The 20,896-nt window shown below is 43.6% G+C and overlaps 42 non-coding genes across 42 annotated transcripts; all 42 read left to right on the top strand.

Moving 5' to 3' along the window:
- The first annotated feature begins 137 nt into the window (after positions 1-137).
- On the top strand, positions 138-220 carry trnal-cag (transfer RNA leucine (anticodon CAG)). The gene has a single exon. It is a non-coding gene; the product is annotated as a tRNA-Leu (tRNA).
- A 166-nt stretch (positions 221-386) lies between these two features.
- Positions 387-458, top strand: trnaq-cug (transfer RNA glutamine (anticodon CUG)). Its single transcript has one exon. It is a non-coding gene; the product is annotated as a tRNA-Gln (tRNA).
- Positions 459-690: 232 nt separating this feature from the next.
- On the top strand, positions 691-773 carry trnal-cag (transfer RNA leucine (anticodon CAG)). The gene has a single exon. It is a non-coding gene; the product is annotated as a tRNA-Leu (tRNA).
- A 170-nt stretch (positions 774-943) lies between these two features.
- trnaq-cug (transfer RNA glutamine (anticodon CUG)) lies at positions 944-1,015 on the top strand. The gene has a single exon. It is a non-coding gene; the product is annotated as a tRNA-Gln (tRNA).
- A 232-nt stretch (positions 1,016-1,247) lies between these two features.
- trnal-cag (transfer RNA leucine (anticodon CAG)) lies at positions 1,248-1,330 on the top strand. Its single transcript has one exon. It is a non-coding gene; the product is annotated as a tRNA-Leu (tRNA).
- Positions 1,331-1,500: 170 nt separating this feature from the next.
- On the top strand, positions 1,501-1,572 carry trnaq-cug (transfer RNA glutamine (anticodon CUG)). Its single transcript has one exon. It is a non-coding gene; the product is annotated as a tRNA-Gln (tRNA).
- Positions 1,573-1,804: 232 nt separating this feature from the next.
- trnal-cag (transfer RNA leucine (anticodon CAG)) lies at positions 1,805-1,887 on the top strand. Its single transcript has one exon. It is a non-coding gene; the product is annotated as a tRNA-Leu (tRNA).
- Positions 1,888-2,057: 170 nt separating this feature from the next.
- Positions 2,058-2,129, top strand: trnaq-cug (transfer RNA glutamine (anticodon CUG)). The gene has a single exon. It is a non-coding gene; the product is annotated as a tRNA-Gln (tRNA).
- A 232-nt stretch (positions 2,130-2,361) lies between these two features.
- On the top strand, positions 2,362-2,444 carry trnal-cag (transfer RNA leucine (anticodon CAG)). The gene has a single exon. It is a non-coding gene; the product is annotated as a tRNA-Leu (tRNA).
- Positions 2,445-2,614: 170 nt separating this feature from the next.
- trnaq-cug (transfer RNA glutamine (anticodon CUG)) lies at positions 2,615-2,686 on the top strand. The gene has a single exon. It is a non-coding gene; the product is annotated as a tRNA-Gln (tRNA).
- Positions 2,687-2,929: 243 nt separating this feature from the next.
- Positions 2,930-3,012, top strand: trnal-cag (transfer RNA leucine (anticodon CAG)). Its single transcript has one exon. It is a non-coding gene; the product is annotated as a tRNA-Leu (tRNA).
- A 166-nt stretch (positions 3,013-3,178) lies between these two features.
- trnaq-cug (transfer RNA glutamine (anticodon CUG)) lies at positions 3,179-3,250 on the top strand. Its single transcript has one exon. It is a non-coding gene; the product is annotated as a tRNA-Gln (tRNA).
- Positions 3,251-3,482: 232 nt separating this feature from the next.
- trnal-cag (transfer RNA leucine (anticodon CAG)) lies at positions 3,483-3,565 on the top strand. Its single transcript has one exon. It is a non-coding gene; the product is annotated as a tRNA-Leu (tRNA).
- Positions 3,566-3,735: 170 nt separating this feature from the next.
- trnaq-cug (transfer RNA glutamine (anticodon CUG)) lies at positions 3,736-3,807 on the top strand. Its single transcript has one exon. It is a non-coding gene; the product is annotated as a tRNA-Gln (tRNA).
- A 243-nt stretch (positions 3,808-4,050) lies between these two features.
- trnal-cag (transfer RNA leucine (anticodon CAG)) lies at positions 4,051-4,133 on the top strand. Its single transcript has one exon. It is a non-coding gene; the product is annotated as a tRNA-Leu (tRNA).
- Positions 4,134-4,299: 166 nt separating this feature from the next.
- On the top strand, positions 4,300-4,371 carry trnaq-cug (transfer RNA glutamine (anticodon CUG)). The gene has a single exon. It is a non-coding gene; the product is annotated as a tRNA-Gln (tRNA).
- Positions 4,372-4,614: 243 nt separating this feature from the next.
- Positions 4,615-4,697, top strand: trnal-cag (transfer RNA leucine (anticodon CAG)). The gene has a single exon. It is a non-coding gene; the product is annotated as a tRNA-Leu (tRNA).
- Positions 4,698-4,863: 166 nt separating this feature from the next.
- On the top strand, positions 4,864-4,935 carry trnaq-cug (transfer RNA glutamine (anticodon CUG)). The gene has a single exon. It is a non-coding gene; the product is annotated as a tRNA-Gln (tRNA).
- A 232-nt stretch (positions 4,936-5,167) lies between these two features.
- On the top strand, positions 5,168-5,250 carry trnal-cag (transfer RNA leucine (anticodon CAG)). The gene has a single exon. It is a non-coding gene; the product is annotated as a tRNA-Leu (tRNA).
- A 170-nt stretch (positions 5,251-5,420) lies between these two features.
- trnaq-cug (transfer RNA glutamine (anticodon CUG)) lies at positions 5,421-5,492 on the top strand. Its single transcript has one exon. It is a non-coding gene; the product is annotated as a tRNA-Gln (tRNA).
- Positions 5,493-5,724: 232 nt separating this feature from the next.
- Positions 5,725-5,807, top strand: trnal-cag (transfer RNA leucine (anticodon CAG)). Its single transcript has one exon. It is a non-coding gene; the product is annotated as a tRNA-Leu (tRNA).
- A 170-nt stretch (positions 5,808-5,977) lies between these two features.
- trnaq-cug (transfer RNA glutamine (anticodon CUG)) lies at positions 5,978-6,049 on the top strand. Its single transcript has one exon. It is a non-coding gene; the product is annotated as a tRNA-Gln (tRNA).
- Positions 6,050-6,281: 232 nt separating this feature from the next.
- Positions 6,282-6,364, top strand: trnal-cag (transfer RNA leucine (anticodon CAG)). Its single transcript has one exon. It is a non-coding gene; the product is annotated as a tRNA-Leu (tRNA).
- Positions 6,365-6,534: 170 nt separating this feature from the next.
- trnaq-cug (transfer RNA glutamine (anticodon CUG)) lies at positions 6,535-6,606 on the top strand. The gene has a single exon. It is a non-coding gene; the product is annotated as a tRNA-Gln (tRNA).
- Positions 6,607-6,838: 232 nt separating this feature from the next.
- On the top strand, positions 6,839-6,921 carry trnal-cag (transfer RNA leucine (anticodon CAG)). Its single transcript has one exon. It is a non-coding gene; the product is annotated as a tRNA-Leu (tRNA).
- A 170-nt stretch (positions 6,922-7,091) lies between these two features.
- On the top strand, positions 7,092-7,163 carry trnaq-cug (transfer RNA glutamine (anticodon CUG)). Its single transcript has one exon. It is a non-coding gene; the product is annotated as a tRNA-Gln (tRNA).
- A 243-nt stretch (positions 7,164-7,406) lies between these two features.
- trnal-cag (transfer RNA leucine (anticodon CAG)) lies at positions 7,407-7,489 on the top strand. The gene has a single exon. It is a non-coding gene; the product is annotated as a tRNA-Leu (tRNA).
- A 166-nt stretch (positions 7,490-7,655) lies between these two features.
- On the top strand, positions 7,656-7,727 carry trnaq-cug (transfer RNA glutamine (anticodon CUG)). Its single transcript has one exon. It is a non-coding gene; the product is annotated as a tRNA-Gln (tRNA).
- Positions 7,728-7,970: 243 nt separating this feature from the next.
- On the top strand, positions 7,971-8,053 carry trnal-cag (transfer RNA leucine (anticodon CAG)). The gene has a single exon. It is a non-coding gene; the product is annotated as a tRNA-Leu (tRNA).
- A 166-nt stretch (positions 8,054-8,219) lies between these two features.
- On the top strand, positions 8,220-8,291 carry trnaq-cug (transfer RNA glutamine (anticodon CUG)). The gene has a single exon. It is a non-coding gene; the product is annotated as a tRNA-Gln (tRNA).
- A 232-nt stretch (positions 8,292-8,523) lies between these two features.
- Positions 8,524-8,606, top strand: trnal-cag (transfer RNA leucine (anticodon CAG)). The gene has a single exon. It is a non-coding gene; the product is annotated as a tRNA-Leu (tRNA).
- A 170-nt stretch (positions 8,607-8,776) lies between these two features.
- On the top strand, positions 8,777-8,848 carry trnaq-cug (transfer RNA glutamine (anticodon CUG)). Its single transcript has one exon. It is a non-coding gene; the product is annotated as a tRNA-Gln (tRNA).
- Positions 8,849-9,091: 243 nt separating this feature from the next.
- On the top strand, positions 9,092-9,174 carry trnal-cag (transfer RNA leucine (anticodon CAG)). The gene has a single exon. It is a non-coding gene; the product is annotated as a tRNA-Leu (tRNA).
- A 166-nt stretch (positions 9,175-9,340) lies between these two features.
- trnaq-cug (transfer RNA glutamine (anticodon CUG)) lies at positions 9,341-9,412 on the top strand. Its single transcript has one exon. It is a non-coding gene; the product is annotated as a tRNA-Gln (tRNA).
- A 232-nt stretch (positions 9,413-9,644) lies between these two features.
- trnal-cag (transfer RNA leucine (anticodon CAG)) lies at positions 9,645-9,727 on the top strand. Its single transcript has one exon. It is a non-coding gene; the product is annotated as a tRNA-Leu (tRNA).
- A 170-nt stretch (positions 9,728-9,897) lies between these two features.
- trnaq-cug (transfer RNA glutamine (anticodon CUG)) lies at positions 9,898-9,969 on the top strand. The gene has a single exon. It is a non-coding gene; the product is annotated as a tRNA-Gln (tRNA).
- Positions 9,970-10,212: 243 nt separating this feature from the next.
- Positions 10,213-10,295, top strand: trnal-cag (transfer RNA leucine (anticodon CAG)). Its single transcript has one exon. It is a non-coding gene; the product is annotated as a tRNA-Leu (tRNA).
- Positions 10,296-10,461: 166 nt separating this feature from the next.
- Positions 10,462-10,533, top strand: trnaq-cug (transfer RNA glutamine (anticodon CUG)). The gene has a single exon. It is a non-coding gene; the product is annotated as a tRNA-Gln (tRNA).
- Positions 10,534-10,776: 243 nt separating this feature from the next.
- trnal-cag (transfer RNA leucine (anticodon CAG)) lies at positions 10,777-10,859 on the top strand. Its single transcript has one exon. It is a non-coding gene; the product is annotated as a tRNA-Leu (tRNA).
- Positions 10,860-11,025: 166 nt separating this feature from the next.
- trnaq-cug (transfer RNA glutamine (anticodon CUG)) lies at positions 11,026-11,097 on the top strand. Its single transcript has one exon. It is a non-coding gene; the product is annotated as a tRNA-Gln (tRNA).
- A 232-nt stretch (positions 11,098-11,329) lies between these two features.
- Positions 11,330-11,412, top strand: trnal-cag (transfer RNA leucine (anticodon CAG)). Its single transcript has one exon. It is a non-coding gene; the product is annotated as a tRNA-Leu (tRNA).
- Positions 11,413-11,582: 170 nt separating this feature from the next.
- On the top strand, positions 11,583-11,654 carry trnaq-cug (transfer RNA glutamine (anticodon CUG)). Its single transcript has one exon. It is a non-coding gene; the product is annotated as a tRNA-Gln (tRNA).
- Positions 11,655-20,896: the final 9,242 nt, after the last annotated feature.

The raw sequence follows: 20,896 nt of genomic DNA, 5'->3' as shown, positions 1-20,896 counted from the left end.
GATACCTCTGTATCTCTTTCAGCATCTCATAGAGAAGATATTTGCACACAAGGCATTTTGACCGCTTCAACTTTTTAAAACTCTTGTCTTTGCTAGCTTTTGATTGAATTTACTGGGCTTGTTTTTATGTTTTAGTAGTCAGGATGGCCGAGCGGTCTAAGGCGCTGCGTTCAGGTCGCAGTCTCCATTGGAGGCGTGGGTTCAAATCCCACTTCTGACAGATTACTCATTTATTTGGTCATCATGAAGAAAATATGGTCACTGGAGAGATTAACTGCATCGGCTGTTTTCCTTTGCAGACACATTTTGAATTCAAAGCATCTCTCAAAGCCTCTAACTGGTTGATGTGACGGGCTGGCGGGCCTAAGATTACCGCAACTGAACAGGGTTCCATGGTGTAATGGCTAGCACTCTGGACTCTGAATCCAGTGATCCGAGTTCAAATCTCGGTGGGACCTGCAATTAAAGATGTACCACATTTATAGCACTCTTACCTTTCTACATAGTCAAGGTCAGCACCTGAACAACACTGATTGACTCCTCGTAGCCTTGCTAAAAATTGTTGATACCTCTGTATCTCAATAGGCAAGATATTTGCACACAAGGCATTTTGACCGCTTCAACTTTTTAAAACTCTTGTCTTTGCTAGCTTTTGATTGAATTTATTGGGCTTGTTTTTATGTTTTATTAGTCAGGATGGCCGAGCGGTCTAAGGCGCTGCGTTCAGGTCCCAGTCTCCATTGGAGGCGTGGGTTCAAATCCCACTTCTGACAGCTTACCTATGCAGTTATTTGGTCATCATGAAGAAAATATGGTCACTGGAGAGATTAACTGCATCGGCTGTTTTCCTTTGCAAACACATTTTGAATTCAAAGCATCTCTCAAATCCTCTAACTGGTTGATGTGACGGGCTGGCGGGCCTAAGATTACCACAACTGAACTGGGTTCCATGGTGTAATGGCTAGCACTCTGGACTCTGAATCCAGTGATCCGAGTTCAAATCTCGGTGGGACCTGCAATTAAAGATGTACCACATTTATAGCACTCTTACCTTTCTACATAGTCAAGGTCAGCACCTGAACAACACTGATTGACTCCTCGTAGCCTTGCTAAAAAGTTTTGATACCTCTGTATCTCAATAGGCAAGATATTTGCACACAAGGCATTTTGACCGCTTCAACTTTTTAAAACTCTTGTCTTTGCTAGCTTTTGATTGAATTTATTGGGCTTGTTTTTATGTTTTATTAGTCAGGATGGCCGAGCGGTCTAAGGCGCTGCGTTCAGGTCGCAGTCTCCATTGGAGGCGTGGGTTCAAATCCCACTTCTGACAGCTTACCTATGCAGTTATTTGGTCATCATGAAGAAAATATGGTCACTGGAGAGATTAACTGCATCGGCTGTTTTCCTTTGCAAACACATTTTGAATTCAAAGCATCTCTCAAATCCTCTAACTGGTTGATGTGACGGGCTGGCGGGCCTAAGATTACCGCAACTGAACAGGGTTCCATGGTGTAATGGCTAGCACTCTGGACTCTGAATCCAGTGATCCGAGTTCAAATCTCGGTGGGACCTGCAATTAAAGATGTACCACATTTATAGCACTCTTACCTTTCTACATAGTCAAGGTCAGCACCTGAACAACACTGATTGACTCCTCGTAGCCTTGCTAAAAATTGTTGATACCTCTGTATCTCAATAGGCAAGATATTTGCACACAAGGCATTTTGACCGCTTCAACTTTTTAAAACTCTTGTCTTTGCTAGCTTTTGATTGAATTTATTGGGCTTGTTTTTATGTTTTATTAGTCAGGATGGCCGAGCGGTCTAAGGCGCTGCGTTCAGGTCGCAGTCTCCATTGGAGGCTTGGGTTCAAATCCCACTTCTGACAGCTTACCTATGCAGTTATTTGGTCATCATGAAGAAAATATGGTCACTGGAGAGATTAACTGCATCGGCTGTTTTCCTTTGCAAACACATTTTGAATTCAAAGCATCTCTCAAAGCCTCTAACTGGTTGATGTGACGGGCTGGCGGGCCTAAGATTACCGCAACTGAACAGGGTTCCATGGTGTAATGGCTAGCACTCTGGACTCTGAATCCAGTGATCCGAGTTCAAATCTCGGTGGGACCTGCAATTAAAGATGTACCACATTTATAGCACTCTTACCTTTCTACATAGTCAAGATCAGCACCTGAACAACACTGATTGACTCCTCGTAGCCTTGCTAAAAATTGTTGATACCTCTGTATCTCAATAGGCAAGATATTTGCACACAAGGCATTTTGACCGCTTCAACTTTTTAAAACTCTTGTCTTTGCTAGCTTTTGATTGAATTTATTGGGCTTGTTTTTATGTTTTATTAGTCAGGATGGCCGAGCGGTCTAAGGCGCTGCGTTCAGGTCGCAGTCTCCATTGGAGGCGTGGGTTCAAATCCCACTTCTGACAGCTTACCTATGCAGTTATTTGGTCATCATGAAGAAAATATGGTCACTGGAGAGATTAACTGCATCGGCTGTTTTCCTTTGCAAACACATTTTGAATTCAAAGCATCTCTCAAATCCTCTAACTGGTTGATGTGACGGGCTGGCGGGCCTAAGATTACCACAACTGAACTGGGTTCCATGGTGTAATGGCTAGCACTCTGGACTCTGAATCCAGTGATCCGAGTTCAAATCTCGGTGGGACCTGCAATTAAAGATGTACCACATTTATAGCACTCTTACCTTTCTACATAGTCAAGGTCAGCACCTGAACAACACTGATTGACTCCTCGTAGCCTTGCTAAAAATTGCTGATACCTCTGTATCTCTTTCAGCATCTCATAGGCAAGATATTTGCACACAAGGCATTTTGACCGCTTCAACTTTTTAAAACTCTTGTCTTTGCTAGCTTTTGATTGAATTTACTGGGCTTGTTTTTATGTTTTAGTAGTCAGGATGGCCGAGCGGTCTAAGGCGCTGCGTTCAGGTCGCAGTCTCCATTGGAGGCATGGGTTCAAATCCCACTTCTGACAGATTACTCATTTATTTGGTCATCATGAAGAAAATATGGTCACTGGAGAGATTAACTGCATCGGCTGTTTTCCTTTGCAGACACATTTTGAATTCAAAGCATCTCTCAAAGCCTCTAACTGGTTGATGTGACGGGCTGGCGGGCCTAAGATTACCGCAACTGAACAGGGTTCCATGGTGTAATGGCTAGCACTCTGGACTCTGAATCCAGTGATCCGAGTTCAAATCTCGGTGGGACCTGCAATTAAAGATGTACCACATTTATAGCACTCTTACCTTTCTACATAGTCAAGATCAGCACCTGAACAACACTGATTGACTCCTCGTAGCCTTGCTAAAAATTGTTGATACCTCTGTATCTCAATAGGCAAGATATTTGCACACAAGGCATTTTGACCGCTTCAACTTTTTAAAACTCTTGTCTTTGCTAGCTTTTGATTGAATTTATTGGGCTTGTTTTTATGTTTTATTAGTCAGGATGGCCGAGCGGTCTAAGGCGCTGCGTTCAGGTCGCAGTCTCCATTGGAGGCGTGGGTTCAAATCCCACTTCTGACAGCTTACCTATGCAGTTATTTGGTCATCATGAAGAAAATATGGTCACTGGAGAGATTAACTGCATCGGCTGTTTTCCTTTGCAAACACATTTTGAATTCAAAGCATCTCTCAAATCCTCTAACTGGTTGATGTGACGGGCTGGCGGGCCTAAGATTACCACAACTGAACTGGGTTCCATGGTGTAATGGCTAGCACTCTGGACTCTGAATCCAGTGATCCGAGTTCAAATCTCGGTGGGACCTGCAATTAAAGATGTACCACATTTATAGCACTCTTACCTTTCTACATAGTCAAGGTCAGCACCTGAACAACACTGATTGACTCCTCGTAGCCTTGCTAAAAATTGCTGATACCTCTGTATCTCTTTCAGCATCTCATAGGCAAGATATTTGCACACAAGGCATTTTGACCGCTTCAACTTTTTAAAACTCTTGTCTTTGCTAGCTTTTGATTGAATTTACTGGGCTTGTTTTTATGTTTTAGTAGTCAGGATGGCCGAGCGGTCTAAGGCGCTGCGTTCAGGTCGCAGTCTCCATTGGAGGCATGGGTTCAAATCCCACTTCTGACAGATTACTCATTTATTTGGTCATCATGAAGAAAATATGGTCACTGGAGAGATTAACTGCATCGGCTGTTTTCCTTTGCAGACACATTTTGAATTCAAAGCATCTCTCAAAGCCTCTAACTGGTTGATGTGACGGGCTGGCGGGCCTAAGATTACCGCAACTGAACAGGGTTCCATGGTGTAATGGCTAGCACTCTGGACTCTGAATCCAGTGATCCGAGTTCAAATCTCGGTGGGACCTGCAATTAAAGATGTACCACATTTATAGCACTCTTACCTTTCTACATAGTCAAGGTCAGCACCTGAACAACACTGATTGACTCCTCGTAGCCTTGCTAAAAATTGTTGATACCTCTGTATCTCTTTCAGCATCTCATAGAGAAGATATTTGCACACAAGGCATTTTGACCGCTTCAACTTTTTAAAACTCTTGTCTTTGCTAGCTTTTGATTGAATTTACTGGGCTTGTTTTTATGTTTTAGTAGTCAGGATGGCCGAGCGGTCTAAGGCGCTGCGTTCAGGTCGCAGTCTCCATTGGAGGCGTGGGTTCAAATCCCACTTCTGACAGATTACTCATTTATTTGGTCATCATGAAGAAAATATGGTCACTGGAGAGATTAACTGCATCGGCTGTTTTCCTTTGCAGACACATTTTGAATTCAAAGCATCTCTCAAAGCCTCTAACTGGTTGATGTGACGGGCTGGCGGGCCTAAGATTACCGCAACTGAACAGGGTTCCATGGTGTAATGGCTAGCACTCTGGACTCTGAATCCAGTGATCCGAGTTCAAATCTCGGTGGGACCTGCAATTAAAGATGTACCACATTTATAGCACTCTTACCTTTCTACATAGTCAAGGTCAGCACCTGAACAACACTGATTGACTCCTCGTAGCCTTGCTAAAAATTGTTGATACCTCTGTATCTCAATAGGCAAGATATTTGCACACAAGGCATTTTGACCGCTTCAACTTTTTAAAACTCTTGTCTTTGCTAGCTTTTGATTGAATTTATTGGGCTTGTTTTTATGTTTTATTAGTCAGGATGGCCGAGCGGTCTAAGGCGCTGCGTTCAGGTCCCAGTCTCCATTGGAGGCGTGGGTTCAAATCCCACTTCTGACAGCTTACCTATGCAGTTATTTGGTCATCATGAAGAAAATATGGTCACTGGAGAGATTAACTGCATCGGCTGTTTTCCTTTGCAAACACATTTTGAATTCAAAGCATCTCTCAAATCCTCTAACTGGTTGATGTGACGGGCTGGCGGGCCTAAGATTACCACAACTGAACTGGGTTCCATGGTGTAATGGCTAGCACTCTGGACTCTGAATCCAGTGATCCGAGTTCAAATCTCGGTGGGACCTGCAATTAAAGATGTACCACATTTATAGCACTCTTACCTTTCTACATAGTCAAGGTCAGCACCTGAACAACACTGATTGACTCCTCGTAGCCTTGCTAAAAAGTTTTGATACCTCTGTATCTCAATAGGCAAGATATTTGCACACAAGGCATTTTGACCGCTTCAACTTTTTAAAACTCTTGTCTTTGCTAGCTTTTGATTGAATTTATTGGGCTTGTTTTTATGTTTTATTAGTCAGGATGGCCGAGCGGTCTAAGGCGCTGCGTTCAGGTCGCAGTCTCCATTGGAGGCGTGGGTTCAAATCCCACTTCTGACAGCTTACCTATGCAGTTATTTGGTCATCATGAAGAAAATATGGTCACTGGAGAGATTAACTGCATCGGCTGTTTTCCTTTGCAAACACATTTTGAATTCAAAGCATCTCTCAAATCCTCTAACTGGTTGATGTGACGGGCTGGCGGGCCTAAGATTACCGCAACTGAACAGGGTTCCATGGTGTAATGGCTAGCACTCTGGACTCTGAATCCAGTGATCCGAGTTCAAATCTCGGTGGGACCTGCAATTAAAGATGTACCACATTTATAGCACTCTTACCTTTCTACATAGTCAAGGTCAGCACCTGAACAACACTGATTGACTCCTCGTAGCCTTGCTAAAAATTGTTGATACCTCTGTATCTCAATAGGCAAGATATTTGCACACAAGGCATTTTGACCGCTTCAACTTTTTAAAACTCTTGTCTTTGCTAGCTTTTGATTGAATTTATTGGGCTTGTTTTTATGTTTTATTAGTCAGGATGGCCGAGCGGTCTAAGGCGCTGCGTTCAGGTCGCAGTCTCCATTGGAGGCTTGGGTTCAAATCCCACTTCTGACAGCTTACCTATGCAGTTATTTGGTCATCATGAAGAAAATATGGTCACTGGAGAGATTAACTGCATCGGCTGTTTTCCTTTGCAAACACATTTTGAATTCAAAGCATCTCTCAAAGCCTCTAACTGGTTGATGTGACGGGCTGGCGGGCCTAAGATTACCGCAACTGAACAGGGTTCCATGGTGTAATGGCTAGCACTCTGGACTCTGAATCCAGTGATCCGAGTTCAAATCTCGGTGGGACCTGCAATTAAAGATGTACCACATTTATAGCACTCTTACCTTTCTACATAGTCAAGATCAGCACCTGAACAACACTGATTGACTCCTCGTAGCCTTGCTAAAAATTGTTGATACCTCTGTATCTCAATAGGCAAGATATTTGCACACAAGGCATTTTGACCGCTTCAACTTTTTAAAACTCTTGTCTTTGCTAGCTTTTGATTGAATTTATTGGGCTTGTTTTTATGTTTTATTAGTCAGGATGGCCGAGCGGTCTAAGGCGCTGCGTTCAGGTCGCAGTCTCCATTGGAGGCGTGGGTTCAAATCCCACTTCTGACAGCTTACCTATGCAGTTATTTGGTCATCATGAAGAAAATATGGTCACTGGAGAGATTAACTGCATCGGCTGTTTTCCTTTGCAAACACATTTTGAATTCAAAGCATCTCTCAAATCCTCTAACTGGTTGATGTGACGGGCTGGCGGGCCTAAGATTACCACAACTGAACTGGGTTCCATGGTGTAATGGCTAGCACTCTGGACTCTGAATCCAGTGATCCGAGTTCAAATCTCGGTGGGACCTGCAATTAAAGATGTACCACATTTATAGCACTCTTACCTTTCTACATAGTCAAGGTCAGCACCTGAACAACACTGATTGACTCCTCGTAGCCTTGCTAAAAATTGCTGATACCTCTGTATCTCTTTCAGCATCTCATAGGCAAGATATTTGCACACAAGGCATTTTGACCGCTTCAACTTTTTAAAACTCTTGTCTTTGCTAGCTTTTGATTGAATTTACTGGGCTTGTTTTTATGTTTTAGTAGTCAGGATGGCCGAGCGGTCTAAGGCGCTGCGTTCAGGTCGCAGTCTCCATTGGAGGCATGGGTTCAAATCCCACTTCTGACAGATTACTCATTTATTTGGTCATCATGAAGAAAATATGGTCACTGGAGAGATTAACTGCATCGGCTGTTTTCCTTTGCAGACACATTTTGAATTCAAAGCATCTCTCAAAGCCTCTAACTGGTTGATGTGACGGGCTGGCGGGCCTAAGATTACCGCAACTGAACAGGGTTCCATGGTGTAATGGCTAGCACTCTGGACTCTGAATCCAGTGATCCGAGTTCAAATCTCGGTGGGACCTGCAATTAAAGATGTACCACATTTATAGCACTCTTACCTTTCTACATAGTCAAGGTCAGCACCTGAACAACACTGATTGACTCCTCGTAGCCTTGCTAAAAATTGTTGATACCTCTGTATCTCTTTCAGCATCTCATAGAGAAGATATTTGCACACAAGGCATTTTGACCGCTTCAACTTTTTAAAACTCATGTCTTTGCTAGCTTTTGATCGAATTTATTGGGCTTGTTTTTATGTTTTATTAGTCAGGATGGCCGAGCGGTCTAAGGCGCTGCGTTCAGGTCGCAGTCTCCATTGGAGGCGTGGGTTCAAATCCCACTTCTGACAGATTACTCATTTATTTGGTCATCATGAAGAAAATATGGTCACTGGAGAGATTAACTGCATCGGCTGTTTTCCTTTGCAGACACATTTTGAATTCAAAGCATCTCTCAAAGCCTCTAACTGGTTGATGTGACGGGCTGGCGGGCCTAAGATTACCGCAACTGAACAGGGTTCCATGGTGTAATGGCTAGCACTCTGGACTCTGAATCCAGTGATCCGAGTTCAAATCTCGGTGGGACCTGCAATTAAAGATGTACCACATTTATAGCACTCTTACCTTTCTACATAGTCAAGGTCAGCACCTGAACAACACTGATTGACTCCTCGTAGCCTTGCTAAAAATTGTTGATACCTCTGTATCTCAATAGGCAAGATATTTGCACACAAGGCATTTTGACCGCTTCAACTTTTTAAAACTCATGTCTTTGCTAGCTTTTGATCGAATTTATTGGGCTTGTTTTTATGTTTTATTAGTCAGGATGGCCGAGCGGTCTAAGGCGCTGCGTTCAGGTCGCAGTCTCCATTGGAGGCGTGGGTTCAAATCCCACTTCTGACAGCTTACCTATGCAGTTATTTGGTCATCATGAAGAAAATATGGTCACTGGAGAGATTAACTGCATCGGCTGTTTTCCTTTGCAGACACATTTTGAATTCAAAGCATCTCTCAAAGCCTCTAACTGGTTGATGTGACGGGCTGGCGGGCCTAAGATTACCGCAACTGAACAGGGTTCCATGGTGTAATGGCTAGCACTCTGGACTCTGAATCCAGTGATCCGAGTTCAAATCTCGGTGGGACCTGCAATTAAAGATGTACCACATTTATAGCACTCTTACCTTTCTACATAGTCAAGGTCAGCACCTGAACAACACTGATTGACTCCTCGTAGCCTTGCTAAAAATTGTTGATACCTCTGTATCTCTTTCAGCATCTCATAGGCAAGATATTTGCACACAAGGCATTTTGACCGCTTCAACTTTTTAAAACTCTTGTCTTTGCTAGCTTTTGATTGAATTTACTGGGCTTGTTTTTATGTTTTAGTAGTCAGGATGGCCGAGCGGTCTAAGGCGCTGCGTTCAGGTCGCAGTCTCCATTGGAGGCGTGGGTTCAAATCCCACTTCTGACAGATTACTCATTTATTTGGTCATCATGAAGAAAATATGGTCACTGGAGAGATTAACTGCATCGGCTGTTTTCCTTTGCAGACACATTTTGAATTCAAAGCATCTCTCAAAGCCTCTAACTGGTTGATGTGACGGGCTGGCGGGCCTAAGATTACCGCAACTGAACAGGGTTCCATGGTGTAATGGCTAGCACTCTGGACTCTGAATCCAGTGATCCGAGTTCAAATCTCGGTGGGACCTGCAATTAAAGATGTACCACATTTATAGCACTCTTACCTTTCTACATAGTCAAGGTCAGCACCTGAACAACACTGATTGACTCCTCGTAGCCTTGCTAAAAATTGTTGATACCTCTGTATCTCAATAGGCAAGATATTTGCACACAAGGCATTTTGACCGCTTCAACTTTTTAAAACTCATGTCTTTGCTAGCTTTTGATCGAATTTATTGGGCTTGTTTTTATGTTTTATTAGTCAGGATGGCCGAGCGGTCTAAGGCGCTGCGTTCAGGTCGCAGTCTCCATTGGAGGCGTGGGTTCAAATCCCACTTCTGACAGCTTACCTATGCAGTTATTTGGTCATCATGAAGAAAATATGGTCACTGGAGAGATTAACTGCATCGGCTGTTTTCCTTTGCAAACACATTTTGAATTCAAAGCATCTCTCAAATCCTCTAACTGGTTGATGTGACGGGCTGGCGGGCCTAAGATTACCACAACTGAACTGGGTTCCATGGTGTAATGGCTAGCACTCTGGACTCTGAATCCAGTGATCCGAGTTCAAATCTCGGTGGGACCTGCAATTAAAGATGTACCACATTTATAGCACTCTTACCTTTCTACATAGTCAAGGTCAGCACCTGAACAACACTGATTGACTCCTCGTAGCCTTGCTAAAAATTGCTGATACCTCTGTATCTCTTTCAGCATCTCATAGGCAAGATATTTGCACACAAGGCATTTTGACCGCTTCAACTTTTTAAAACTCTTGTCTTTGCTAGCTTTTGATTGAATTTACTGGGCTTGTTTTTATGTTTTAGTAGTCAGGATGGCCGAGCGGTCTAAGGCGCTGCGTTCAGGTCGCAGTCTCCATTGGAGGCATGGGTTCAAATCCCACTTCTGACAGATTACTCATTTATTTGGTCATCATGAAGAAAATATGGTCACTGGAGAGATTAACTGCATCGGCTGTTTTCCTTTGCAGACACATTTTGAATTCAAAGCATCTCTCAAAGCCTCTAACTGGTTGATGTGACGGGCTGGCGGGCCTAAGATTACCGCAACTGAACAGGGTTCCATGGTGTAATGGCTAGCACTCTGGACTCTGAATCCAGTGATCCGAGTTCAAATCTCGGTGGGACCTGCAATTAAAGATGTACCACATTTATAGCACTCTTACCTTTCTACATAGTCAAGGTCAGCACCTGAACAACACTGATTGACTCCTCGTAGCCTTGCTAAAAATTGTTGATACCTCTGTATCTCTTTCAGCATCTCATAGAGAAGATATTTGCACACAAGGCATTTTGACCGCTTCAACTTTTTAAAACTCTTGTCTTTGCTAGCTTTTGATTGAATTTACTGGGCTTGTTTTTATGTTTTAGTAGTCAGGATGGCCGAGCGGTCTAAGGCGCTGCGTTCAGGTCGCAGTCTCCATTGGAGGCGTGGGTTCAAATCCCACTTCTGACAGATTACTCATTTATTTGGTCATCATGAAGAAAATATGGTCACTGGAGAGATTAACTGCATCGGCTGTTTTCCTTTGCAGACACATTTTGAATTCAAAGCATCTCTCAAAGCCTCTAACTGGTTGATGTGACGGGCTGGCGGGCCTAAGATTACCGCAACTGAACAGGGTTCCATGGTGTAATGGCTAGCACTCTGGACTCTGAATCCAGTGATCCGAGTTCAAATCTCGGTGGGACCTGCAATTAAAGATGTACCACATTTATAGCACTCTTACCTTTCTACATAGTCAAGGTCAGCACCTGAACAACACTGATTGACTCCTCGTAGCCTTGCTAAAAATTGTTGATACCTCTGTATCTCAATAGGCAAGATATTTGCACACAAGGCATTTTGACCGCTTCAACTTTTTAAAACTCATGTCTTTGCTAGCTTTTGATCGAATTTATTGGGCTTGTTTTTATGTTTTATTAGTCAGGATGGCCGAGCGGTCTAAGGCGCTGCGTTCAGGTCGCAGTCTCCATTGGAGGCGTGGGTTCAAATCCCACTTCTGACAGCTTACCTATGCAGTTATTTGGTCATCATGAAGAAAATATGGTCACTGGAGAGATTAACTGCATCGGCTGTTTTCCTTTGCAGACACATTTTGAATTCAAAGCATCTCTCAAAGCCTCTAACTGGTTGATGTGACGGGCTGGCGGGCCTAAGATTACCGCAACTGAACAGGGTTCCATGGTGTAATGGCTAGCACTCTGGACTCTGAATCCAGTGATCCGAGTTCAAATCTCGGTGGGACCTGCAATTAAAGATGTACCACATTTATAGCACTCTTACCTTTCTACATAGTCAAGGTCAGCACCTGAACAACACTGATTGACTCCTCGTAGCCTTGCTAAAAATTGTTGATACCTCTGTATCTCTTTCAGCATCTCATAGGCAAGATATTTGCACACAAGGCATTTTGACCGCTTCAACTTTTTAAAACTCTTGTCTTTGCTAGCTTTTGATTGAATTTACTGGGCTTGTTTTTATGTTTTAGTAGTCAGAATGGCCGAGCGGTCTAAGGCGCTGCGTTCAAGCTGGGGAACAATAGTCCGTCAAAGAAGGGGAAGAAAGGGGAAGGAAGGGGAAGAAAGGGGGAAGGAAGGGGAAGAAGAGAAAAGAGGAGAAAAGGGAGGAAAAAGGGAAAGAAGGAAAAGGAAAGGAGCGATGTGAAGTTTTATATCAATTTCTATTAGATAAATGTATTTCTAGCTGACTAGACACAAATATAACACTTTTGATGTTTTTGGTCATTGCACGAGTGGGACTCGAACCCTAGACTCCGGGATTGCGAAGGTGCGTGTTCATTCCTCATATGATTACGAATTTCCTCCTATTTTTCTACACATTATATTGTTATGAGACTAGTTCATTGTGTAATAACACCTACCTGCACTACCTCCCACTCCACAGGACTCATCAAACGACAGGAGTGGAGGATCTTTCCATTCCGGTCCCTCATCAGGACATTTCTTCTACTGTACATCAGAGACCACCTCCCATATTAACTTCACAAACCATGTTTCTCTTATTGAATGTGCTTCATCATTATAAGAATCACCATAATTATTCTTATGGAGGTTGTTGTTGTTGTTGATGTGCTGCTAACTGTCATTAAAAACACCCACTCATATATTGCTGTAAACCAGTTTTATGTGTTCATAGAAATAAGAATTATAGAAACATTGAATTTAAACAGACAGATAAAAAACAGGGCATATGGAATTGACTATCGCAGTAGTACCCAGAATTAAATACAAACATTTAAAAAAACTATTTACAATAAAACTATTATTTACAAATATGAACTATTTACATCTTTTTCCTCATTTCCTCCAACCACTGGTCTTTTGTTAAGGCTTCAAACTGAGGGCGCATCCTGTAATAGAAGGTGTTATGGTCGAAGACAAAAAGCACGTAATTTCGCTTTATGCCGACGACATTATGCTGTATTTGACTAATTTGGAGACGTCGCTACCTGCCCTCTGCACCCTGTTAGAGGAATATAGCTGCATATCGGGGTACAGGATAAACAAACAGAAAAGTGTGATGATGCCTCTTAACCCAGCTGCTCAGGGATTATCAAGAGGAGACATTTCCTTTCATTGGGACGCCTGTAAAATTTGCTACCTTGGTCTGCAAATATCCAACCAGCTACATCAGATTTACTCTCTCAACTATGAATCCCTGTTTAAAAAAGTTGAAGCAGACCTAGACAGATGGAGGTCTCTTCCCATATCCCTAATTGGAAGAATAAATTGTATTAAAATGAATATTTTACCCAAATTTCTTTACTTGTTTCAAGCACTGCCAACACCAATTCCGAAATTTTTCTTTAAAAACCTGGACAGACTGATATCTAGATTTCTGTGGAATGGTAAAACTCCCAGAGTCAAGCTCAAAACACTCTGTCGGCCCCCTGAACAGGGAGGGCTAAATTTACCAGATTTTCGGCTATACTATTTAGCTGCTCAATCCCGAGCTATCTGGACTTGGATTAAAGATTTAGAACACCCTCCAGCTTGGAAACAGATTGAACAGTCTCATACAGCGGAAGCTTTGTGTAGCATTCCATTTATTAACTCTTATCACAAGCAAAAACCTGTATCCTCAAATCCAATGATAAAATTTACATCACAAATCTGGGATGAAATTAGAGCAAAGTCCCATAGTGTTCGCACACTGTATGGCTCTACTCCATTTCATTTTAACCCAGCCTTACCTGGGGCTTTGAGAGATGGTATTACTAGAGAGTGGTATAGCAGAGGTATATGCACCTTTGGACACTTATATGAGCACAATAATTTGAGATCCTTTGAGCAACTGAAGCTCTCTTTTGGGCTCCCCTCTGCTCATTTTTATAAATACTTACAAGTCCGGGATTTCATTAGGGTACAGCAAGGTGGGAAACTTACCCCCTTAGAGGACTCTGAGATAGACAGTATGATGCGAGACAAGCATAACTCTAAAGGCTTTTTATCCTATGCTTACAACAGACTAATGAGCCTGTCAGAAAATACAGCTTTGAAGGTAAAACTTAAGTGGGAAACAGACATTGATTATGCCTTTGAGGACTCTGAATGGAAGAAGATTTGTAGTAGCTCTCAATCATTCTCCTATAACAGCCGACACAAATTATTACAGTTTAATCTTATACACAGGGTTTACTTGACTCCTCATCGTCTCCATAAGATAAGTAGTAACTACTCTGAATTCTGCCCTAGGTGTAAGACTGAAATAGGATCCCTTCTTCACATGTTCTGGACGTGTGATTGTTTGGAGCAGTACTGGAGCTCTATCTTTGACATTGTTAAAAGAATTGTAGGGGTGGAAATCCCGGCCAATCCACGGCTGACACTATTGGGGGACCTGTTGATTTTACCAATTAATATGAGAGTCAACACTCGTTTTATCAGATTAGCCCTGATTGCAGCTAATAAATGCATAGCTATCAACTGGAAAAGTGAGGACCCCCCTGGTGTTTCCTTGTGGCTTAAAGAGCTCTCATCATATTTACCATCAGAAAAGATTTTATGTGGTCTCAGGGGGAGGCCATCAGTTTTTGATAAGTGTTGGGGAGGATTTGTGGCATTCCTACACAGTGGAGCTGCTCCTGGGCGTGACACGGGTGGCCAATATTGAGATAGGACTGGATACACTGAATGGGACTGTTGTTATGTTGTTACATTGTGTGTGATCTGGATTTTGTTATGGTTTATTTTTGTTTATTTATTTAATGTATTTTTTTTTTAATTTATTTATTTTTTAATTTATTTTATCTTTTTTTGTTTTGATTTGTCAGTATTATCTTCGCTGATGTTGTTGTTATTTTATTTTATTTGTTATTTATTTTTTTTATTTTTTTATTTATTTTTTGTTGCTGTGGTTATTGCTGTTGTCCTTTTTCGTTCCACTCTGGCCCATGGGGTGGGGGTGGGGGGGGGGGGGGGGCAGGGATTTGATGCCCTGTATCACTGTTGTTTGTTTGAAAAATTGAAATAAATAAATTGTTCAAAAAAAAAAGGCTTCAAACTGAGGGCAATACACCTTTCCATGGTACTGGCTGTGTCCAGTGACAGAAGTGCGGAACTGGCCACACTTTTTGCAAGTGTTGCTGGCCACTGTTCGCCTATATGGCCTTTTAGGGGCGGGGTCAGCTTCCACTGTGCTGGTAGGCGCACTGGTTTGAGGATAGCTGCCTACTGGCACAGGAAAGACAACCTGAACCAGTCCGGATGGTGTTAAGATGTGAGGTGTAATGATGGGTCCTGGTGCTGGAGCTGGTGGGGTTGCATATAACTGTCTCTTCACTGGTCCCTTTGGCCTTATGTTGACAGGGAGCTGACCAGATCCCGTCTGCCTCTGTTTGGCCTGACCTGCTGTACTCTGCGGCAGCCGGTATTGATGTTCATTCCGGGCAGGCGTGGGTGCAGCAGGGAGCAATCTTGCCTCCTGAAGAGGCTCATCGGATTCTGCCAGGGCTGGAGGCAATGCAGTGCCTTGGAGCAGCACAGAGAGCTCCTGTTTCTTCTGCCGGTGATTATGCCACTGGATGAGCGTGCTCTGATTCACCTCCACCAGCTGAATTTCAGAACCCTGCATCACCCGGCAGTTGCCGACAACAAGCTGCCTTATCTTGCGGTAATCCCTCAAAATTAAGGACCACCGAGAAGTAGCCCTCTTACCCTTTTTTGCCGGGCTTTGGTGTATATTGCAGAGTCTGATGAACATGGTTTCCACCAACCGGCAGCAGTCAGGCCACTGGGCAGGTGTGCTACTCGCACCCAACATGCAGCGGGTGGTACTCTCCACACCAGGGGTTTTTGAGGGCGTCTTTGGAGTTCTGAAGCGTCCACTCAAAAGTCTCTCCTGATGTCGTGCGGCATAAACCACCCGCTGCTTGTCACCTTGATTCAGATTGTCCCACAGTGACACTATCCTACTCGCCTGTTGGTTGCTAAGACAAAGAGACGTCTGATCCCGAAGCGCCACCAAATACTCAGCAAGTCTGTCCACATGCTGGTATCCGGGGAGATTTTGGTCATCAACAGCCTGTAAAAAAGATTCAACAGTTTATAGGGTGTAAAACTTTCACTCACAAAACTTTTTTTGTTTAATGATAAAATATGTTAACATGTGTAATCAAAAATAGTGAAGAAGCATGCACATATCTACATGCATATTCTAAAACGAACACAGCTAGACTTACCATGTCTTCATCTTCAGCATGAATATCATCTTCAGAGGAGGAACTAGAGGCCAGGGTTGATGTGTCAGGTGCCAGGGTGGATGTACCAGGGACCTCAGAGGATGAGCCAGGTGCCAGGGTGGAAATACTAGGAGCCAGGGTGGATGTACCAGGAACCAGGGAGAGAAGAGGAGAAGAAATGGCAGAGGGATCAGGAGTCTGAGATGCTGAAGCCTGAGGAACCCCAAGGTTCAACACAGTGGGATCTTCCATGATGTCAGCAAAACCCTCATCAAGCTCCATGTCGTCCTCCACGTCATGCTGTTCTATCAGGGTTGCAGCTTCCTCTGAATCAGGGTGCATATCCTGCAGTGCCTGACCAGTCTGCCGGAACAGATATTGCATCCCTATGAGCTCTCCTGAAACAACAGAATTAAATTAGATTGTTTACAAAAGTTGATACAGTTAATAAAGGGTTTAAAAATTGAGGTAAATTACCAATGCAATCACAAATGCTTACCAGTGTACCGTGAGGGTGGACAGAACTGTGGTACCACCTTCCTGCCAAACAGCTTCTGATAATTGTTGTTGAGGGCCTGAACCAGGTCACTGGAGTAGCTGCGCAAAGGAGATTGTCCAGTGGACAGAGCAGCAACCCCCCGGTCGTGGTTCCATCTGTGAAGCCCTTCCAGGAGATATATCTGAAAGTTCAGACTGTTGGCACTCGTCCCTAAAAGTACACATTAAATACATATTAAATATCAAACGATGAAATATTCTTGGACTATTCAGCATATAAACTTAAATGTCTGACAGACACAAACCTGGTATGAAGCGGTTGAGGTGTAGATGAAATGACTCGAGAGATGTAGAGCCCCTGGCACATCTGTAAACAGGTAACCGCACACCTCCCTTTGTGAGCTCCCCTGTCTTGGTGTATAGAGCAACACCTGGTGGGTCCTGGATGCATTTGACGTGCTTTCTCTGGACACGCCAGATGTGCTCCATCCTCTCTCGGTCAAACAGGGGAACACCACTGGAGTCATTACCTCTGCTGCCCATCAGCAACCCAAGCAGCTCCTCCAGCAGGCGAATGGTGGTCTCCTCACCACGGGTCCTCCTACGACAGTGGAGAGACATCTCCTCCCTGGAGAGTTGTTTGTCTATGTCGCCATCAGTGAGGGAGGGCAGACCCTGGGACCGAAGCTGCTGCCTTTTTGCTTCTCGCAACAAAGCTAAATCAGCTGCATCCCACTCAAATATGCTCGCTGAAAGGCGAGACATAAATCCTGGGTACAGCTGATGAGCATCTGTTGTGCATCCCAGAGCAAGTCTGCGCATAAAGTGCCAGATATCAAGCCTTACAATAATGTCCGGCCACCCGCTGAATCTGGCCTTCAGCTTGGTCTCTCCTCCCTCGGTGCAGCAGCCACAGTCCACATATAAGGCAACAGGGGGATCCACACCAGCCAGCTGGTACCTCTTCATCAATCCCGCTGCCATCAAGTCCAGGCCAGCTCCCTCCTGAGCGGTCATGACACTGATGAGAACCTGACCGTACTCATTACCCACAGAGGTTAGCCAGTGGGCTGTCCCTTTGGCTGTTCCAGCGAGCTTCTTGGTGATCTGAAGCACAAAAAATGTAGAGGACCTCTGTGAACATGATTCAGAAATACAGGCAGTCGTTAATAATATATCTATAAGGCTATACAACCACCTCTGCTCCTAGTAAAACTACATGCAACCTCACTATGGACTGTCACTTTAACACTTCTCAACGGTGCAAAATTCACTGTACTATGTTTCTATATCCTTCTTTATATCCCTCACCCTAGTACTACATGCTACTTATTTTTATGTCTTTCTGCTGCTGTAACATTCTAAATTTCCCCATTGAGGGACTAATCAATTACTTATTAATCTTAATATAATCAGCAGATTTGAAAGACAAAGATTCTTTTACCTTTCTGGTGGAATCCATCTTGAGGACTGTGCCATATGTTGAGGTAATCCTGGCCATGATGTCATCCACCCTCGTCAAAATGTCCTGGCAGTAAACGGACAGGAGCCACTTACAGCTCGGCACAACAGCAGGCTCTGGAGCCTCGGGAAACGACAGGGGCAGCAGTGCGGGTCGCTCGCTGAAGTCCACACACTCGTCGGTGTACATCAATGCGCGACTCATCCACTCCTCTGTGTGGTTCTCCTTCAGCTTCTTTAAAAGCTGCGTTGGGCTGTTACCAAGGCCTCTCTCCCGCAGTTTTCGGATCACCCGGATGTCACATGCAAACCTTGATCATAGACAGATATATCAGTAATTGTATGTTATATACTGCATTTCTACTTGAAAAGGCAAGAGAGTAAATTAACGGTAATCACTTTTGTGTGAGGATGACCCGGAATTGTGTCTGCTGTGCCTTGGACAGTTGTTTGAGGACAGTCTGACTCCAGGACACGTGGCTGGATCTACATTTGGTGCAGGTTAGTGTCTCTGTCACCATGTTGTACATCCTGTCCTCGTCCAGGACTCGGCGTGCCCTCTTGTGCAGACCCGCTCCTGTTAGCTGGTGCCCTCCACAGGCAAGGTTTGGACAGACCACCTTCACCTTCCACAGCTTGTAAGGCATCCAGACCAGAAGTGGATGGGCAAAAAAGCGGTCTGGACCCGGAGCCTGATGGTAAAGGCCACTAGGCTGTGGTGGAAAGTGCCAGAGCTTCAGATTCTCTTTAAGCACTAATTTTCCTCTTGGCCCCATCTTGAACAGAGACTTCACAATCCATTTATGGTCCACAGGAGGCAAGCCTTCTGACCACAAACGGGGCAGCTGTGTTTCAGTCTCTGTCCTGGAGTCAGCGGTCTGTGCAATAACAAAAAAATGGATCAACATATTTTATTATGATGAAAGACGCTGCTTATGCTCCACAGTATGAAATTAAATGTTAAATAACTCACTGACACAGAGGCACACACTGCTGTGGTGCTGAGGACAGGCACCGAAGCCTGAGCATGTGTCTGAGGGTCTGGAGCCTGTAAATACACAGCAAGGAAGATACATTGACAACACAATCGAAACATAAGCTATTAGTTCAAACAGCCGCGCTACATGAAACAATAATATTGAGGCTTCAAATTTTATTTTAGACTTGAATGGCTTTTAATACTGTTAATAGTCTTGGGAAAACCTATACCTAAAATACTTACTAAGATAGCAATGCTGGCCGGAGAAGTTGTGGGGAGGTTGGTGGCTTGGGTCTGTAAAGCATTCAGTCTAAGTGAGTTGTCTTAAAAACACAATGTAAAGTGATGCAATTTGATCTCTTATTTACCTGTGTTACTCTCCTGCTAGCACTAAGATTCGGCTTTGCAGCCGTGACATGGGAGCCACCAAATCTAGGCTTTGTAAACTGAAAGGCAATAGAGCAAAAGGCTGTGTCACGAGAGGGTTATATTGTAAAAAATCATTCAGTGAATCTTAATTAATCTCTGAATACCATTGACAAATTCAACAGGGGTCGCTGCTTTGGGACCGCACTGCCTGCTGTACTTTGTTTCTGCCCCACAGTGCCTGGGAGGACAGGAGCCACTGCTACTGCCTGTTGCACCACTGTGCCTGGAAGGGTGGGAGACACTGCTGCTGCTTGTCGCTCCACTGTGCGTGGAAGGACAGGAGCCACTGCTACTGCCTGTTGCACCACTGTGCCTGGAAGGGTGGGAGCCACTGCTACTGCCTGTCGCTCCACTGTGCCTGGAAGGACAGGAGCCACTGCTACTGCCTGTTGCCCTGTGGGACCCTGGGTAGTACTTGCTGTGGTTGGCTGTTGTGTCATGAGTACATACATTAGTGTTGTGTATATATAAATACATATATATATATATATATATATATTACTTATATTGAAAAGGATTACCTTCTGAGTGTGGAATCCACATGTACAATGTCTCACATGACCAAACAAAGACTGATGTGAATGTCCCATCCTTGGACATTTCTCAATCTAAAAATAATAGATGTACATTTTAATTAAGTGCATACAACTTAAGTTACTGCTTTTTATGTATAACATTCATTGTGATAGTATAACACAATGCAAATTAGGGTAATTTATCTACATATACCATTTGATAAAGCTGGTACCACTTCTTCTGCCTGGGAGCTGGCCTGTTTCCCTCCCCTGCAGGCCAGGACCCAGTGTTGGCAAACTTCCTCAGCCGTGACATCCACTCTGAGTCTGCCATTCCCTTATGTGATTTCGAAGATGTTGCCTTTGGTGACAGAAATGCATGAACTTTTAAAGTAGATTTTAAATTGTAGGTACATGAAAAAGCCAGACCATCAGTCTTGTAATATTGTAATAATCCTATGAAAAACTCAGATGTGGCATAAGGGTATTATGACAGATGAAAAGTAAAGCATGTTATAGAAGGTAGCTAAATACATGTTTATGAGAACATGACATATACATATATATATATATCCTATTACAATAGCAAACAATGGCAGCAGATAAAAAGAGAAATAATGGTGAAAGTGTTTGTAAGAAAACTAAATACACGTATATGACGACATTAGGTGACAGGAGGAATTACTCTTATATGTATAGTTATGTCATACCCCTGTATTAAATGTGTAAGTGCTGAGAGTAAACTGTATTCATACTGTAACTCCCCCAACCCCAGCTTAAGCACCCCACCCCCACCCCTCGGTCGACACAAGAAAAAGAAAGCCAGTTTATAACGTGGAAAACGAAAACAAAGTCAATGACAACATGACAACAGGGGAAATTATTTCTATGTTACTACGTTAACCCT

This window comes from Platichthys flesus, chromosome 4, assembly GCF_949316205.1.
Source record: "Platichthys flesus chromosome 4, fPlaFle2.1, whole genome shotgun sequence".
In the NCBI taxonomy this organism is placed as follows: domain Eukaryota; kingdom Metazoa; phylum Chordata; class Actinopteri; order Pleuronectiformes; family Pleuronectidae; genus Platichthys; species Platichthys flesus.
Note: the sequence above shows the minus strand (reverse complement) of the source record. Positions and strands in the feature narration are given on the sequence as shown.